This window comes from Pseudonaja textilis, chromosome 2 (assembly GCF_049901715.1).
Source record: "Pseudonaja textilis isolate UNSWEBS1 chromosome 2, rPseTex1.2, whole genome shotgun sequence".
Lineage (NCBI taxonomy): Eukaryota > Metazoa > Chordata > Lepidosauria > Squamata > Elapidae > Pseudonaja > Pseudonaja textilis.
Window position 1 is genome coordinate 191,826,649 of NC_141991.1, and position 20,098 is coordinate 191,846,746.

At 44.3% G+C, this 20,098-nt stretch overlaps 1 protein-coding gene across 3 annotated transcripts in view; it reads right to left on the bottom strand.

Moving 5' to 3' along the window:
- APBA1 (amyloid beta precursor protein binding family A member 1) overlaps window positions 1-19,543 on the bottom strand; it is an 81,842-nt gene extending 62,299 nt beyond the window's left edge. For 2 of the 3 annotated variants that reach the window (XM_087926721.1, XM_087926719.1), the window contains exon 1: window positions 19,274-19,474. The gene's annotated coding sequence lies outside the window, so the exon portion shown is untranslated. Of the gene's footprint in view, window positions 1-19,273 lie in introns of all 3 variants that reach the window. The other variant, XM_087926720.1, reaches the window with a different exon arrangement.
- Between the last annotated feature and the right edge of the window lie 555 nt (window positions 19,544-20,098).

Here is a 20,098-nt window from a genome sequence, read left to right on the forward strand (position 1 = left end):
AGTAAATGGGTCTGAATGCTCAGGATTACGGATAGGCCAACTTCCCCCAATGATGTAGTTAACTCCAAATCTGTAGCTAATTCCAAATCTGCATGTCCACATTGGGTGGGAGAAGTCTAGAGGCCTAGTGTGAGATGAAAATACACCTACGTGCTCTAGATTTGCATTATTTAAAGAGGAAGGTATATATCGGCCCTTGGTGCTCTATGGGCTTGCTTATTTTCTTGCTGACGTTTAATTACCCAATGTAGGGCAAATAGGCAGAAGACTGGCAGAAGGCATCCATGAACACCAACCAGCAGTCAAAAGACACGATGAAAACTCTTTCATTTTACAACATATAGACAGACTTAACCATAGTTTCAAATGGGAAAATGTGGCCATCCTAGACCAAGCCAAGTCCCCAAAACACTAGGAAATTTCTAGAAGCCTGGCACTCTGAAAATTAGCCAACATTAACAATATCTATAGGCTAGGCAAAAGAGACAATCAACTAGCCAAAAAGGGAACAAAAAAACCCAAACACCTCTCCAACAGCAATCAGCACCCAGATCTGCATAGATTAACTCCAAGATACAATCAAGTAAAAATACCCCAATCAAGAAATAGCAAAGAAGCCAGCAGTAAACAGCCCAACCAAAGAATACCTAAGACCACCCACCAACACTGACAGGGCAAGACACAAGAATATAAACTGAGAGAAAATCCCCACTCTTTACCAGATGGAGGGGGGGTGTAATGAAACATCTGCAAGAAAACAAGCAAGCTCAGAGAGCATCAAGGATCCCTGATTTCAACCCTGAGCTAAAAATATTCTCATTTTTTGAAAGATATATTGTAGAATGAGTGTGTTGATGACTTGGAGGAGTGAGTTGAGGGTGTTAACGGTAAAGCCCAACTGACTGGGTTTCCAATAGTTGATCTTGGGTACTGGTTATTTTGTTCTTTCATTATTATTATATTACTGTGGTTAATTGAGGCATGTACACTCCCAAATTCACAGCAAGGTAAGAATGAGTCGCTCCTGGCAAGAGGATGGATGTTGTAGTGGTATATTGTCAGGTAAAGGAAGATATGGGGATGGCACTTAGTAGGCTGTTTCAAGAAACTCCCAAACTTGTGGCAAACTCAACTTTTAATTGAGATGCTCTAACCTGTGGACCAGTTGGCCAAAGGACTTTGTCACTACCAATCAGCCAATCAGATTTTGTTAGCCTGCCTCAGGTACCTAATGGATCCACTTCTAGTGAGCCTTTCAGAATTTATACATGCTTAGTAGTGGGCCTTATTCAAGATGACAATGAAGGTGTTTACCACAAGGAAGTAGAGGATTTGGTGAACTGATGTAACAAAAACAGCCTCGTTTTAAACATAGAAAAAAATAAAGTGGTCATTGTCAATTTCATAAAAGGCAGACATAGCCAAACACTTCGATGTATTAATGATTCACCTGTGGAGATGATTAGCTGATGTGATTGCAATTAGAAAGGCCACCTTATATGTCAAGAATTTAAGACTAGGTTCTTAAAGGCTCGAACGGGCCAGTTGTAAGTGCGGTTAACACCTTGTTGAGGTCCCAGGTGGGATAGCGGTGAATTACAGGTCGTAAGATTGCAGCACCCTTAAGAAAGCTGCGGACATGTGGATGGTGCGCTATGGAACGGAGGTCACCCCAGGCTATCACCAAGGCTAAAGCCGCCACCTGTCTGCGTAAAGTATTTGGAGATAGGCCCTTGGTCAACCCCTCCTGTAAAAAGTCCAATAATTGTCCTATTGATGGGGCAGTTGGGTCGATCTTAGACCTCTGGCACCAGCGACAGAAGGTTGACCACGTGGCCTCGTATATACGATTTGTTGAGGACCGTCTGGATGCTTGAATGGTGGCAATAGCATCCTCTGAAATCTGTTGGGCCCTTAAACGGCTCCACTCAACCTCCATACAGCTAGACTGAGCCATTGTGGGTTCGGGTGAAGTATCAGCTCTTGGGAGAGGGAAACTTTTGACGGTGGAATTTTCCAAGGTTGTTCTCTTGACAGGTCCTGTAAATCTGCAAACCACGTTCACTTGGGCCAGTAAGGGGCGACCAATATCAATTCCGCTCGTTCCTCCAATAACTTCTGGATCAACCTGGGTATTATCGGGAGTGGAGGAAACGCATATAGAAGTCCGGGAGGCCACTGACATCGTAGGGCATTGACAGCCTCCGCCCCCTGAGTCGGGTATCTTGAAATATACCGGGGCAATTGGGCATTGAGAGGAAAGGCAAATAGATCGATCACCGGTTGCCCAAACCTCCACACTACTTCCTGGAAGGCAGACGGGTGTATGCACCACTCTGCCTGACCTATCGTGGCCCTGTTGAGGCAGTCCGCTTGTGTGTTTAAGGCCCCTGCTGTGTGTTCTGCCTTGAGTGAAAACAGATTGGCCTTGGCCCACTTGAACAACTTGGCCGTCTCCAGCATCAGAATGGGTACCCCCGTCTGTTTACATAGGCCTTGGTTGTGATATTGTCTGTCAAGACCAGAACGTGGCGTGATTGGAAAAGGGGTAGAAAACTGCGTAAGGCCAGGTGAACTGCTCGCAGCTCCTACAGGTTGATGCTTTGTGATTGTTCGGAAATAGTCCAAATTCCCTGCACAGTGTGGGATTGGAAGTGAGCTCCCCATCCTACCAGGCTGGCATCGGTTGTGATCGTTGCCCTGTAAGGTTCCTTGAAAGGACACCCCTTGTTTATCGTTTTTTCTGACCACCAGCGGAGCGATCGGAGAACATTGTGCGGTACCTTTATTCAGACGTTGGAAGTGGCTCTTCCAGATCGCTGGAAAGGTAGTAGGAACCATTGCAGCTCTCTAGAATGGAATCGAGCTCAAGACACAATGGAAATACAAGAAATCAGTTTTCCTAATAGTTGAGACAGCACTGCCAGGGAAACCCTCTTTAAGGCTCTGATCTCTCTGGCCAAAGACTGGATACTGTTTAACCTGGCCTGAAAGAGAAAGACCTTGCCCTCCACTAGGTTAGTTCATTTAGGCGCAGTGATAGATATATCACTGCGCCTAAATGAACTAACCTAGTTGAGGGGACCAAATGGCGTTTATCCCAATTTATGGAAAAGCCACGACCCTGAAGGGTCTCCAGAGTAATCTTGGTATCCAATTTTGCTTGATGTCTGGAAGATGACAAAATTAAAATATCATCCAGATAACACTGTAAGCAAATAGATTTGATCCTGAGTGAGTCAGCCAAAGCCGCGAGGACCTTGGTAGAAGTCCTAGGAGCCAAAGCCAGACCGAATGGCAGGGCGATATATTCGTAGTGCCGATCACAATAGCAAAATCTAAGATATTTGTAGTGAGCAGGTCTAATTGGTATATGTAGATAAGCCTCTATCAGATCTATAGAGGTCAGGACATCGTTCTCTCTGATGCTGAGCAGAATGGACTGGAGAGTAGTCATTTTGAATTTTCGATAAACCAATGATCTGTTCAGACGTTTGAGGTCCAGAATTGCCCTCCAGCCCCCTGAACTCTTTGGGACCACATACAATAGAGAGTAACAGCCTTGACCCCGCTGTTCAGATGGGACCTCTCTAATGGCCCGAATATGTAGAAGATGATTGATAGCCTCCTGCATCAACACCCTCTTAATGGGGTCCGTGGACCTAGGGCTCCTAATGAAAAAGTTTTGGGGGGGAGGATTGAAACTCTAGCGCCAAACCAAACCTAATAGTGTCCTTGACCCACGCATCAGAGGTGGAGCTGTCCCATTGATCAGCAAACAATTTTAGCCGCCCTCCAATGGGAACTGCTGTCAAGGACTCACTTGGGCTGACGAAAAAATTGGCCTCTAGTGCTTCTGGGGTTTCTTCTGCTTTGGCCTCCCTGCTGACCTCTATTGGAAGATTCAGACCTATCCTGTCTAAAACTGGGCCTGTAGCCTGATGTTCTCTGAGATCTGGGAACGTATGGGCCTTGATAGTAAAGCCGAAAGGAACCCCTTCGAAACAACTGGGGCGTTCTGTTTTCAGACCTCCGAAAAAGAGGGGGAAGCATTTTTTTCTTGTTTCTATTTTCTATAAGGAGGGGCTCCAAGACACTGCCAAATAATTTATCCCCCGATATTGGGGCTGATGCCAATTTGCATTTATGCTTGGTATCCGCCTGCCAATGCCTGAGCCATAGCAGTCTCCGTGCTGATACATGAAATGCTATGGCACTAGACGAGAATTTGACTGCATTAAATGTGGCGTCGGCGGAGAATTCTGCTGATGCAATAATTTTAGCTATGTCCTGGTGGTGTCTGACATTTGACACCGGCAATATATCCCTCAAGTGGAAGAGCCATTGGAGGAAGGACTGTGTAAAAAAGGACGCCGCTGTAGCAGCCCTAATGGCCCAGGTGTCAGAAACGTGTGCCCTACGGAATGCCAACTCTGCTCTCTTTTCTTCCGGTCTCAGGGCTTCCTCGGTCTCATTGGGAAAGGTTGAAGAAGAGGCCAGTGCCACAATGGGCTCATCCACCTCTGGCTTTTTGAGAAAATTTGAAAACTCTGGTGCCAAATTATAATATCGTTTATTGTACCCTGTTGGGGCTGGGTATGATGCTGCTGATGCCCATTGATTTTGTACTAATTCAGCAAACATATGAGGGACAGGAATAGTTTCCACCTCATTAGCCAGTTGTGAGAATATTAGATCCTTAGATTCGTCCTGAGACCCTGTTGACAATGGATGAGGGTTTGATGTGCTTAGTTTAGCGGTGTTCTTTGCCTTGAACAGTAAGGATTTAAAGAGGTGTGGGTGAAAAAGGCCAGAAAAAGTAGGTTGGTCCGGAATGAGGCCCTCGTCGTCCAACATTCCCCATTCTAGCGGGTCAGCCTCTGACAACCCCAAGTCCATCTGATGGATCGACCCCCCCTCCATGGGAACATCCTGATCCTCAAAGTCCACCTCCTCCCGAAGACCCTGGGCTGGTATGTTAGGAATATTGGGGAATACCTGAGTTTGATGTTGTCCCATATGCGCAAAGGATCGAGTGGACAGGGATTCCACATCCGAAGCGGCTGAGAAGTGTCTGGTCCTGATGGATTGCTGAACTCCAGCTGCAATGCCCCTTTGAATCGCCATCTCCATCCATTGCCTCATTTTGATGGGGATAGTCTCAGGTAATCCCACCTCCCGTCTTAGGCCGGCGACCGTAGGGGTGAAGGTTGCCTCTGAGATTGGCTGGGCAGTGCTCATTGCAGGAGATGTGCCTATGGGAGGTTGTCCAGAAACAGCCTGCCTGGGCTGGGTAGATAAGTCCAAGGGCCCCATCAATGGGTTTGGGTTCTGATCAGATTGTTGTGTCATAGGCATCTTGTCTGCCTCCCTGGCTCGATTCTGCAATTGCCTTTCCAAAGCTAGGTGCCGTCTATGGGCATCCTTATCCGCTGCCTTAGAGGCCTTTTTGGGACCCACTGGCTTATCTCGGGACTTATTCATTAATTTTAAATTTTCTTTTTTTAAAAAAAAAAATATTATTATTGTTGTTAATATTTGTACTTTGGGGTGATGCCTTCCCCTGCGGTTGAAAGTAGAACGCTCCTCCAGGAGAGTAAGAATACACACACACATATGCACGCCCATATACATAGACATATGCCTATATCTATAACTGTGTATATGGTAAACAGTATCTAAGGGTCCCCAACAAGGGAAACCCCCAAATGCTCCAAGCGAGAAAAACTCTGGATCCCTGGTCCCCAACAAGGGAAACCAGCTATACAGGCTCTGAGGTGAATCCTTTCCTGTCAAAATCAAACGTCCCGCAATTTAAATGGCACTCACAGTTTCAGTCCAAATAAATGATCCAAAGGCAAATGCAAAGAAATGCCTGTTTAATGACTAGCCGGCTAATGCAATGTTAGCCAGACAAGGGAGAGCTAAACCCAGGGAGAACAAAGTGGAAAGGTACTGCCTCAGTCCCCAGAAAGGGAAACCAACGAGGAATGGCGCCTGTGATAATTATGCGTGAAGTTGAGCCAGCCGTTGAAAAGGGCGGGAAGCAGAATCACCATTGCTAATGTCTGAGCCGTCTAATGAGCCACTGCTGCTGAGGCTCTAACTTGCAAGTTAAATGCTGCTGTCAGACGAAACAGCAAGGCAAAGTGAGCCGCGGCTGCGAGCGCTCCTCTCCGATCGCAGAGAAGGCAATCGGAAAGTTAGATAAGGTAATTGCCTGAGGCGGTAGCCTCAAGCTGTCTGTGGAGTGGCAGGCTCCGCTATTTACAAAGAAACTGTGTTTTTTTTTAACTAATCAAGGTAACCTAATAGAGGGACAAGCCTGAAAAGGCCAAATTAAATGGGGAAGAATTTTAAAAGCCGAAATAACCCAAGAGTAAACCTGAATCAGAAAACCGTTCCAGTCAGGGAGTGCATAACCTCTTACCACAAAGGCTGAGCTAAAACTGGTGGACGCTGAGGAAGTGTCCCGTGGAGGAGGAGCGTCCCAGAGTTTTAAGCCTAGACTTTCCAGAAGAGACTGAAGCACCTCCCACTTCTGGATGCTCTGAACAGTTCATGGGAGAAAAAGGGCGTTGGTACTTACCTGATATGCCCGTTCTCTTCGAGCTATGAAGAGCATCCAGTAGTAGGAGGTGCTTCAGTCTCTGCATGTGTAGGCTGGGCTTAAATTGTGGAATGCTCCTCCTCCTCCTCCACGGGACTCCTCCTCAGTGTTCCCCAGTTTTGGCGAAGATGAGAGAAATAAACGCCCTCATCCTCAATGCCCTAACAATTCGTTGGCCGAAACAGGACCCCACCAGATGGGAAAAGGGTGAGGCTGGATGCTCTTCACAGCTCAAAGAGAACGGGTGTGTCACATAAGTACCGACGCCCTTTCTCCCATGAGCTGTTCAGAACATCCAGTAGTGGGACATACCAAAGCTTGGCCTGTCCTACGGGAGGGACTCCATCTGGCCTGGAATCTCCTCTTGGTCCCTGTGGACCTGTTGCAGAACTCTTCTGCCAAAAGAAGCCTCAGTGGATGCAAACACATCAATTTTATAATGTCTAATGAATGGCGATGGGGAAGCCCAAGTTGCGGCTCAGCAAATTTCAGTTATTGGTGCCAGTGTGGCCCACGCTGCCAATGTTGTGGCGCTCCTTGTTGAATGAGCTGTTATGCCCCTGGGCATTTGAAGGGATTGAGTCTGATACGTTTTCGCTATTGCAGCCCGTAGCCAACGGCCTATCGTAGAAGGTGAGACCTTGCATCCCTGAGTGTTGGGCTGAAAGAATAAGGCCTCCGTTTTTCTGAAAGCCGCTGTACGATTGATATATATTCGCAATGCTCGTCTCACATCAAGCCTATGCGATTGCAGTTCCATCCCTTGTGATGGTCTGGGACAAAAATTAGGAAGAATCAGCTCTTGTGCCCTATGAAAAGCTGTGTTAATTTTGGGTATAAATGTAGGATTGGGGCGAAGGACCACCCAGTCAGCATGGAAAACACAAAGATCTTGTCTAATAGACAAGGCCGTAATCTCCGACGAGCAGAAGTGATCGCTACAAGGAAAACTACTTTATACGTCAGAAATTGGTGACTTGACGATTTCAAGGGTTCGAAAGGGCCCTTAGTGAGTGCGACAAGGACCTTGTTAAGGTCCCAGGTGGGATAACGGTGCACTGCTGGAGGGTGTAAATTAGTGGCTCCTCGAAGGAAGGAGTGTATGCGTGGATGATGGGAAAGAGACAATAGGCCTTCACAAGTGAGAACTGATGCCAAGGCCGCCACCTGTCTTTTCAATGTATTAGGTGACAACCCCTTGTCAAGTCCCTCTTGTAAGAACTCTAGAATTTGAGCCACAGAAGAAGAGGTAGGTTCAATTCGACACTTGGTACACCATTTGCAAAAACTGAACCATGTGGCATTGTAAATGCGAGTTGTTGAGGGGTGTCTGGCGGCTAGGATAGTGGCGATAACTCTATTGAAAAACTTTTCGCTCTTCAAACCACTCCACTCAACCTCCAGACAGTCAGGTGCAACCATTGAGGGTCCGGATGTTGAAGGGGCCCCTGAGTTAACGAAATCCTGTCTGGCGGGATTCTCCAAGGAGGTGATACAGAGAGACTGCAGAGGTCTGCAAACCATGGCCATCTGGGTCAGTAAGGAGCTACTAGAAGTAGTTCCGCCCTCTCATCTAGTAATTTCTGGATGACCTTGGGAACCAGTGAAAGTGGAGGGAATGCATACAGGAGCCCCGGAGGCCAACGACAGTGGAGCGAGTTGAAGTTCTCCGCCCCTTACGATGGGTACCTGGAAAAAAATCTCGGGAGATGAGTGTTGAGGGGGGAAGCGAACAGGTCCACCACTGGCTGTCCAAATGTCCTGACCGCTTCTTGAAACAAAGAGGGATGGAGCTCCACTCCAATTGATCGATGGTGGCCCTGCTCAGCCAGTCTGCCTGTGTATTTGACAGATCCGAAATGTGCTCTGCTCTGATGGAAAGTAGGTTGGTCTCCGCCCAACGACACAAGCGCTCCACTTCCCACATAAGATATTTCGATTGTGTGCCCCCGTTTGTTTCTGTGAGCTTTGGCTGTTACGTTGTCGGTCAGTATCAGTATGTGCTGATCGCGTACCTGGGGAAGGAAGCTGCGGAGAGCCAGGTGTACTGCTCAAAGCTCCAGCCAGTTTATGCTGCATGACTGTTCTATGGCGGACCAGCGGCCTTGGGTTGTAAGCGACTGGACGTGAGCTCCCCATCCAAACAGACTGGCATCAGTGGTGATGGTGAGCCTTTGTGGCTCCTTGAAGAGACAGCCTCTGTTGATAACTGGTTTGGACCACCAGAGGAGAGAGATGAGAACTTTGGTGGAACCCTGATTTGGAGTTGCTTCGGCCGGAGCGCTGGTATGGTAGCAGGAACCACTGGAAGGATCTAGTGTGGAGGTGGGCCCAAGGGATGATAGAAATACATGAGATCATCTTGCCTAACAATCTTGATAGTTCAGCTAGGGACATCCTCTTAAGACCCCTGATCTCCTTAACTAATTGCTGAATGCTATTTAGTCTATCTGGTGACAGGTAAACCTTGCCTTCCACAGTATCTATGACCGCCCCCAAATGGGTTATCCAAGTCGATGGTGTTAATTGACTCTTCTTCCAATTTATTAAGAAGCCATGCTTTTGTAGGGATTGTAATGTGTTCTGGGTGTCTTTGACTGCTTGATGGGCGGAAGGTGACAAAAATCAAGATGTCATCAAGATAACACTGGAGTTGTACGGGGATGTCCCTGAGATGAGCAGCTAGCGCTGCGAGGACCTTCGTGAAGGTCCTAGGGGCAGAAGCTAGTCCAAAGGAAAGGGCCACATATTCAAAGTGGTGGTTATTATAACAGAATGTCAGAAATGTATAGTGGGAAGGCCGAATAGCAATATGCAGGTACGCTTCCGTCAAATCTATGGACGTGAGGACATCCCCTTTCCTGATGCCCAGTAAGATTGATTGCAGGGTATGCATTTTAAACTTGCGATATACTAAGAAATGGTTGAGACGTTTCAGGTCTAATCTCTCCACCCCCGTGAACTTTTGGGCACAACGAAAGTATGTGAATAGAAACCTCGCCCTCGTTGAGTGGTAGCTACTGGTTGGATGGCTCATATATCCAGTAGATGTTGGATAGCCGATTCCATGAGATTACGTTTAATCGGGTCTCTGGAAACTGGGCATGACATGAAAAAAATCTGGGGGAGTGGACTGAAACTCCAGCACAAGGCTGAATCTAACCGTATCTCTGACCAAGAATCAGAGGTAGAGGCGTCCCATTGGTCGGCGAATATTTTAAGGCATCCGCCAATGGGGATTGGGTCCCAGGAGTTATCTTGAACGCCAAAAGGACCTATTTCCTGCTCCCCGAAAGGATCTTTTGGATTGACCAACCCTTCTGCTCCTGTCCACTGAGTCGGACCTATCTGACCATTGTCCTGGTCTGAATGGTGGGGATCTTTGGTATCTGGGTCAAAGGATCCCTGGTAAAATGGTCGAAAGGATCCCCTCCGAAAGGACTGGGGGTTTCTAGGATCTGACTTCCAAAAAAGGGAAGGAAGAATTTTCTTTTTGTTACGGGTTTCGATTAGTAGCAGATCAAGGGAAGGGCCAACATCTGTCTCCCGCAATGGGGGATGAGGCCAGCTTGGATTTGTGTTTAAAGTTGGCTTGCCAATGTTTTAACCATAGCAAGCGCCTCGCTGTGACATGTGAGGTAATGGCCCTTGACTGCATAAGTTGCATCAGCTGAGAATTCAGCGACAGCAATAAGTTTAGCGATATCTTGGTGCGTGCTAAGATTAGAATTAGGGACATGTTGCTGTAAAAGACAGAGCCATCTGAGACGACTGCGTGAAGGAGGCGGCCGTGGCTGCTCTGATGGCCCACACGTCAGACTGATGAGCTCTGCGTAGGGCTAGCTTGGCCCGTTTTTCCTCCGGCTTTAATGCCTCGAGCGCATCACTGGGAATGGAGGAGGATGCTAATCCCACTATAGGCTCATCTACCTCGGGAGTACTCAATAATTTTGAGAAATCAGGGGCCAGATTGAAATATTTCCTGTCATATCCAGTGGGGGCTGTGTACACCGCTGCAGAGGCCCACTGCTTCTGTACCAGGTCCGAAAACATAGGAGGAACTGGGATCACCTCTGCTTCAACTACTGGTTGGTTGAAGATCAGGTCCTCTGGTCCCTCTTCCGAAGGATTTGGTGTGGTGGACGGAGTTGACTTGTTTAGGCGTGCAATGTTTTTTGCCTTAAACAAGAGAGATCTGAAAAGCTGTGGGCGGAATAAGCCTGTAAAAATAGGTTGGTCAGGAATAAGACCCTCATCCTCAGACATTCCCCTTTCTAAGGGGTCTGCTTCTGATAGGGGCTCGCTATCATGTATTGATCCCGATTCAGTCTCTTCCATTTGATTAATCTGATCCACTTCCTCCTCCGGCCCTTGGAGGGGGGTCTCCCCCTGTAAATGTACCTGGGTATGGTGCTGCTCCTACCTAGTCAATGACCTCAGTGATTGGGACTCATGATCGGTGATCACAGGGTATTCCCTGGTCATGACTGCATGTTGAAGCCCCGCTGCGATTCCCTGGCGAATTGCCAGATCCATCCAGGCTTTCATCCTTTCTGGAACCTCCTCAATGAGACTATCGCCTTGACAAAGACCAGCAGCTGTCGGAGTGAATGTGGCTTCAGGAGCCCTTTGCGTGGTCAGTGTTCCGGGCACTTGGGCCTGTTGACCTTGGGGAGCCAAGCTGCACCTGGATGAGAGGGAGAGATCTAGGGGAGGAGGAGGGTGTGAAGAAACAGATGGACTGGAGGAGGAGAAGTCCTGTGATACATTGTGCGCCTCCCAAGTGCGCTTGTCTATCTGCTTTTGTAAAGCTTTATGGCACCTTATAGCATCCCTTTCTGAGGCTTTAGAAGTCCCCTTAGCCTGCTTAGGTTTGTGTTGAGATTTGGCTTTTGCCTTCAAGGATGAGGTCCAAGAGGTGCTACCATCTGCCATTTCGATTCAAATTGGAATTACAGTATGCTTATTATAAAATACTGAGAAGGCGGTTGGCACGCTCAGGGACCTGATCTGAGTCAAGACCGGTTGCCCTGATGTTCTTATTGCCCCCCCACTTTTATATATATAGTACCTATGTAAAATGAGTTGTATCTCAGTAATAATATTTTATTGACATTAAAATATTATACTGAAGAAAAGTTTATTATAATTATTATAATTATGATTATAATTATTATTATTGCTCTTATAAATATATATATATATATGTTAAGTTTTCGCGGGTACTTACATGTATGGCATTCAGCTTTGTTCGGGTATTTTCCCACGTCATTGTAGTTGTGCTTTTAAAGTTGTAGCATCGTTTCGCCAGAAGCCTGATGATGGCAGATGAGATTCTGCTGAAACGTTGCTACAACTACAATGACGTGGGAAAATACCCGAACAAAGCTGAATACTATATATATATATGTATATGTATATGTATATGTATATGTATATGTATGTATGTAAGTAAGTAAGTAAGTATAGGAATGTTAATTAAGTAACACAATATAATGTAAATCCAAAACAGCCAAACTGTCAAATAGTCATGGGATAAAATTCAGCTGCTTGGCAACTGACTCATATTTTTGATTTTTGCAGTGTCCCAGGATCATTTGATTATCATCTTTTGCAACCATCTGACAAGCAATGTCAATGGGGAAGCCAGATTTACTTAGCAAGAATGTTACTAACTTAACAATTGCAGTGATTCACTTAACCATGTGGCAAGAAGGATCATAAAATGGGGCAAAACTCACTTAATAACTGTCTCACTTAGCAATAGAAATTCGGAGCTCAATTATGATCATAAGTCGAGAACTACCTGCATTGAGGGAATGAAGGCTATTGGTTCCACACTTCTAGAAAGGAAGAACAGCCAAAGGCAGGCAACACAGCTTCCCTATACAGTAGTGGCACCCTTGCTTTGGAATGGCCTCCCATTGAAAAATTAGACTCCCCTCCTTCCTACTGGTCTTTAGAAAGCTATTAAAAGCTGAATTATTGCAAAGAGCATTTCCATGATTTGTTGACTTAATTTATTGCACCATTTTATTGTTTCATTCTCTTTTACTTATTGTCATTTGTGTTGGCATTATATGGAGATGTTTAAATTGTCATTTTGCTATGTTCATTGTAAGCTGCCAAGAGTTGATTGATTCTGGTGGGTATGAATCCAATAAGTAAATAAAGAATAAATAAAATAAACTTGTCTTGGGCCCAAGAAAAAGCAATGTATTGCTTTTTCTTGGGCCCAAGACAAGTTTATTTTATGTTTTATTTATTTATTTATTTATTTATTTATTTATTATTTGTTTGTTTGTTTGTTTGTTTATTTATTTGTTTGCAAATTATTTGTAGCAGTATTTAAAATTGCTGATTTAGAATTTCCCAACCAAAAAAGTTACATTTCTGCCTAGATCCATCTCAGGAAGGTTTTTAAAAAAAGCCAAACTAAGTTAAAGACAATTATTCAAAGATGACAATATATTTTTCCATGGAGGAACTTATTACGGTCAGTGTTCACAAAGTAGAAGAGGTTCATTAAAGAAATGTAAGAAGCCACTAGTCATCTACGGTACATAGATACTATTTTTCTATTCCTCTCAGTTATCCCATAGGCAGAATCCTGAGCTAATTATGTAAGTCCACCTTAACTCTTAAATAAGTGCTTATTTCTCTTATTGTTTGATTAACAGAGCTAGATACTAAAATAATTTGTTTTGGATGGATTCCCTAGAACACTTTATCATATAAGTAAGGATTGTAAGTAAGTAACTAAATACATATTTGTCAAATGATTTTTGCCTATTAAGAATGGTTATGCTTGTGGGTCCATACACCCACAATCTAGAGAAATCAGAATCAATAGACACTAAAACCTGCAATGCAGCAATATTACTGATAGAAAAAATGGGCAATATGATAGGCAATATGAGAAAAATGTGTCAGTTTCTCAAGGAAGCAGTATGTTTTTTTAGAGTTGCCTCCTCCTGGCTATCTTTTCAGTTTATATTCAACCAGTCAATCTATGAATATGTTTCTTTCACTACTTCTCTAAAATGCTAGCTTCGCATTTGACAGAAGGCAAAACAACAGTCAAAAGACATTACCCTTAAATTAAGCCAAACCCATTAGGGCTAAATAAAAATGTAGCTTCAAGCTAGAATAGTACTATGCCTCCATGAATTACAGGACACACATACTCTCATATTCTATGTAGTTCCACTATTCTTATTTAGGAGCCATTTGAATTTCAGATTTTATGTCCCTTTTAACTCAAATATTGCAATCTATATACAGCTACTTTATAGCCACCATAATAGTGATATTAATGTTTTATCAATTTATATCTATAACAATTTATAGCAGCGAATAACTGGCAGCACTTTACTTGAGAAAATGGGAAAGTTAGTGCATAGCAAGACTTGGGTGTAAACAAAGTACCATAGAGGATACCACAGAAGTCACACCATGGTGGTTCCAGCTTTGATTTTCCAGCTTCCCTTTCTCCCCAGCTGGTACAGCAACTATTTTTTTCCAGTAACCATGGTTTTCTTCTTGTTAATAAAATAAAAAGAGAAACACAGACTGATGGACTAACAGATCAGAGCCACTGTAATTTATCTCTTTCCCAACTCCAAAAAAGTGTGTGTGTGTGTGTGTGTGTGTGTGTGTGTGTGTGTGTGTGTGTGTGTGTGTGTGTGTTTGGAGAGAGACTATTAAAAACTGAAAAGAATTTGAGACACTGTTGAAGATATGGTTGCTTAACTATGAACCACATAGGTTCACATGATGAGGGGTACTGATGCCTCATTGGACCAGATAAGCCCAACCTAGGCTACAGGTTGCCATAAATATAATTTCATTCATTATCTCAATTCCACTGACATCCTAATGCGGCAACAATATGATTGTGTATCATGCAAATCAGATAAGGATTTTAAGCTGTTCACTGAGTAATTCAAAACTGAAAGTTTGAATATGAAGTATGTTTCTTACTATCTTAGGAAGAAACTAATTCAACAAGTGATTCTTTTTTCATATTTACTGGATACCTCAGAGTATGATTTAAAAATCTTGTTATTAACTTTATCATGTTAATGTGCAAAGGGACACTTTCTCATATTATACAGACTTGTGCTTCTGTTGCCCTTAAAGCTATCAGGCTCTGTAGGGAGCAAAATAAACTCATATTCCATTCCTCCAAGACTAAAACTACTGTACATCAAAAGGGATCAAATTGCTGAGGAGAGGCACGGTCCCATTTAGAGTTGGTACATGACTTGGGGATCTTCTTAGATTGTTTTACTGCTTAAGCAAAAGTAAAAGACTGTTTCTGAGTTTTGCCTGAGGCAACTTTGCTCAATTTTGGTATATCTCAGGATCAAGGTGCTATTCTACCGGTTCGGCCCAGTTCTGGCGTACTGGTAACGCCGAAGATCAGCCGAGAACGAACCAGTTCTCTCTGGGAGCTGCTGTTGGGCCTGCCCATCCGCCCAGGCTTTCATACTGACCTTTATTCCCTGCTTTTGAAGCGCAGCTGCTTTGCAAGGCACAGCAGATTGCCACACGTCAGCTGTTGAAGCTACAGGAGTTTGGCACGTGTGTACACGCAAAGTGTGCGCGCGTGTGCAAAGCATGCCCACCAAACTGATGGTAAACCACTTTGAAACCCACCACTGCTGAGGATACTTTAATGATGATTATTGTATTGCGTGCCATATGTGGAAGCCTTTCAAAACTATCTGGAGACAAAAGCTACTTTTGATTTATGATCACACTTAGGACTGGAACTTCCATCAGTAAGAAATGCAGCTGTTAAGTGAATTGTGCCTAATTCTACAACCTTTTTTTTTTTTGCCAAAGTTGTGCAACAAACCATCACAGTGAATCATACAGTTACTTGTTAAGCAAATCTGGCTCCTCCCACTGACTTTGCTTGTCAGAAAATCTGTGGAAATCCCACAAATGGTGATTAACTGACCCTGGGATACTGCAACCATATATGCTAGCTGCCAAGTGTCCAAATTCCGATCACTTGAATTCAGGTATACTGTGATGATTACAAGTTCGAGTAAGTCACTTTTTCCACTACTGTTGTAACTTCAAATCATCATTAAACGAATGTAAATCAAGAACTACATGCAGTTCAGAATACAACAGTGATATTGTTAGCTGGTTAAACCAGCCATTGCAGGGTAACACTTCTTCTGAAGTCACTATAGTAACTATTAATCAATTTCCAGACCAATTCTGATCTGCTGGTAGCTATCTCTGAAGTTCTGTATGGTGTTACATCAGCTTAAACCACACACTGCCTTGTCAGAAACAAATCTGCTCATTGGTGAAACTAACTCTAGACCTGTTAAGAGTTCTGTCTCCAACTGAAGTGAGAACAATATGGACAGAATGACAGGCTTCTGTGATGGGCCCCACACTTTTACCCCAGAGGTCCATAAAGCTTCTTCTCTCATACTTTCTAGATCTTCAAGAGCAATTTTATTCACCAAGCCTTCAACTCTAGTTAAGTTTAATTCACCTTGGGGAAGGATTGATTTATTATTTAATTTCTTACTAATAGACTTGTGTACTAGTTGTTTTATGTTCTTACAATTTGATTTATTATTATTGCTGCTTTTAGGATTTTAGTGTGTGGTAAACTATTCAGAATCTTTTGCTTTGGATGGGCTGGCTATGAAAACTGTTAAATAAATGAATAAAATATTGTATGGCTTTGGTTTGACGTATTAGGTTTTGTAAGTATTATATTTTTAAACCAATACTATTTAAGATGTGAACATACCTTTGAATTACATTTGAATTACATTCAAAGGTACGTTCACATTTGAATTTTATATCCAAAATTTGGAAGAATTATATGAATAATGAAGGACACTGACCACAGGGAAGAGAGTAAAAAAAAATCTCTCTTTAATGTCGAAAGGAGCACAACTCCACATTTTCTATCTTAGATTACTAATATGTATTTGCTTTCTATTTATCAATTGGCTCTCTATTGACTTAATGGAAAGACTGATCAATATTATTTCGTGTAGACAGGGTTTAATTATGTATTTTAAAACTAGGTTAACGATTTCTCATTTGCAAGGCAATGGTCTAACAATTTCTTCTATTTTTTTTTCTTTTTCCATATATATTAAGAAAGACAATTTTTAAAAAATTGTCTGGTTTTTTTCTCAGCAAAATTACAACATATTTAATCATTATAAACAGAAACACAGTGAAGCTCTCTGAAATATGGCATATTCATAAAGAGTTGCTGGATTTCTGCTAGTCACTCAGCTAGTGAAGGCAAACTCAAGCAAGATAAAATACGCTAATAAGCTTGCTAACTGCTTTCTCTTGCCTTCTTTAATTCTGTGACCTCTAGATTGGTCATAGCAGCTGGAGAATTATAGGATTTGCTCCAACATACCTGAAGAACATCAACTGAAGAATGCTGGTCTTCTAATTCACAAAATATCTAAATGCTGATATATGAAGGACAGATTGAATGAGAGAAACATATGCAAACATGCACAAATAAAATAGAATGGTAAATAAATATTATTGCGCTGTATTCATTTTCAGGACACCATTGGCTGATAATTCTTTTAAAACAGTTGTGATAAAGAGTTCTAATACACTAATCACAAACCTAAAACATATTTTAAAATTAAAATACAATCAAACTTTAAATAAGACTACAAACAAAAGGTCAGTCATAGAAAGAAAATAATCCATAGGATCTAACTGTACCTTTATCCTTATGCACATTTACTCAAAAATAAGTCCTGCTTACCAGAACATATTGCAAGTAAATGTGATTGAGACTGCAGCTACCCAATATAAGTCTATAGATTTTTATTCAATAAGTAGTGTGTCCAATGTGGTTTAGTCCCAGGAAAGCATATGTAGTGTTTCAGCTCCATTTCCTTTGTCGTGGAATGAAGAAGCAAGCACATCAGACAAATCTGGATTGATATGAAAAAGATAAAATCACACCACTAAAATATGTTTCGTACCCTTTTTCAATTTCTCAATCTCAGATAAATATGACAATGTGGCATTGATGCCTTTACAAGGTGAGCAGCAAAAAAGGTACAAAGATTGTGGAAAAATGTCTCATTTTCATAGCAGTGCAGAAGAATATTAAGGTTCCATGAAAAAGACTGCATATAGTTGCCATTACAGGAGTTTATGAAATATATAAACAAAGATATGTCCAAAAGCCCACTGGTGGAGATACACACACACACACACACACACACACACACACACTGTACTTTGACGGGTACCTCCATAAAGAGGAGCATTCTTCAAGTTTAGAGATTTATGCTACTTAACTGATATACTCCTTTGAATTTATTTATATCTAATTTGCAAGATGGGAAGAGGAAAGGGTTAAGGCAAGCTTTTTGTTAATTCTTTGCAATATGTTGAAGCTCATATGGCACTTTAAAGAAAAATCTTCATTATCACTAGAGAAAGAGGGCTAATTTCATCTTCTCAGTAAGCCTTGGAGAAAAATGAGAAAGCACTAAACGAAGCTTCTAGTCACTACCCAGGTACTTCATTTATCACCTCGGCAGTAAAATAAATGGTCAAATACTCAGTCACAGACACCTCCACAAGAAATACGTTTTTTTTTTTTAAAAAAAATAACAGTATACCATAACACTGAATGAAAAAAACAGTACTGGCTTGCACCATATGTTTAGATGCCCTTTTTAATAAAGAGGGTAGGCTAAGGCACTTTCTGTTCCCCTGAAGGGGCAAATGTCAGCAGGTACACTCTTCTGCAGGTTAGCATGTCGATAGTGATAAATGCGGTCAAGAACCCAAGCAGATGGCAAGAGGAGGAGGAAGGTGGTCCTCCATGAACCAGGAGATCTAGGAGAACCAGCAGCGCCCCCTTCAGAAAAAAAAAAATACCCCTCAGGACCTCCTCCCCATTTGCCATGTGTAAGTAGTACCCTGTTGCGATTCGCCACTCCCCACATCTCTCTCACTACACGTAGAAATCCAAGCAACCGCGGGTACCTTCCGCCCACTGAGCGAGCTTCGTCTCGACCACCTTTCCGAATAAACACGCGCGTCATTCACCGCCTCGGTTTTTCCACCGCAGGCAGGCGAAGCCGCCCCTCGCCTCGCCATCCCCAACGCAGCTTTTTCCTTCCTTCCTCCCCTCACCCTCAAAGCCTCACAGCGTCTCCTCACCGCCGCCGCCGCCGCCGCCTCCCTCACAAGTTCCAAGCGCTCGCCCGGGACTGCCGGACTGTTGAATCCGGCGGCGGCCGTCGCCGCCGCGTCCTTGTCGCCCCCTTTTCTCTTGTCGCATCAACTTGGGGAAGGAGGGGAAAAGAGCGAGCCTGTGGCTCCACGGGGGCGAAAGAACGGGGGTGGGATGGGGGTGGGTGGGAGCGAGACTCTACCCCGTTCACACAGGTTAGATGACACGCAATGTGGCGCGGGCACCTCCTCCGCCCCGCCAGGGCCTCTCGCTCGATAAGTCGCGGAGGATCCGGCCGAGCTTTTCCGCCCCTCGCGCTCCGCCGCCGGCTTCAGCAAACCTTGCGGGGCGATTTTTCTGCCTCCTCGACTGCAAGGAGCCTCGGGCATCCCGGCCCATCCCCCCCCCCGCTCCCCCGGAGACGGCAGCCGACGCCTTTTCCCTACCTTCCTCTCTCCGCGCCTTTGCGCCAAAGCCGCGCGCGACGCACAGCAGCCGCAGCGGGTCTGGCTGGGATGCGGATGGCGGGAGCGGCGGTGGCGGCAGCAGCGGCAGCAACGGAGTGGCAGGCAGGAAACCTGGGAAGCCGCTTTTCCTTCAGCCGCTAATCCGGCCTCCCGCTCCACCATCTTCCTCCGCCTCTTCTCGCTCCTCCTCGGCTCAGTCCAGCAGCCATCCGCGACAGCGCCTCTTTCTGCCCCCGCCTCCCGCGCCTCCTTCAGCCCGCCTCCGAAGCTTCCCCCGTGACTCCGGTGTGGCGACCAGGCTCGCAGCTCCGCCGGGGGGCGCTTCGCTTAGACCGGTGCCACGGAAACGGAGGAGAGGCCTGAGGGGTATTTTTTTTTTTTCCTCAGGCGGCGGAGATGGCATTTTTTTCCTTCCACGGGAGGAAAGGAAGGAAGGCAGACCTCCGACCCGCGGATCTCTCTTCGGGTGTTGAAAAAAGAAAAAAAAAGCGGTTCGCTTAATTGTTGCTTCGGTTGCTGGGTTGCAAGCATATTAATCCGAAGTAACGACTTTCTCTGATGATGTGCAGAGGCCGCTTCTCTATCTCGGAGTGCACATTAAGGTTAGAGGGTTACAGGTAGTCTTCGATTTACAACAATTCGTGTAATGACCCAAGTTACAATGGCACTGGGGGAAAAAAGATTTATGCAAATACTTTTCACGCTGAGAGTGAAAGGTTAACCTGTATGAACCAGTTGCCAAACATCTGAATGTTGCTGCCACGGTTGTGTGAGAAATGATTTGTGATCATTTTTCACACAACG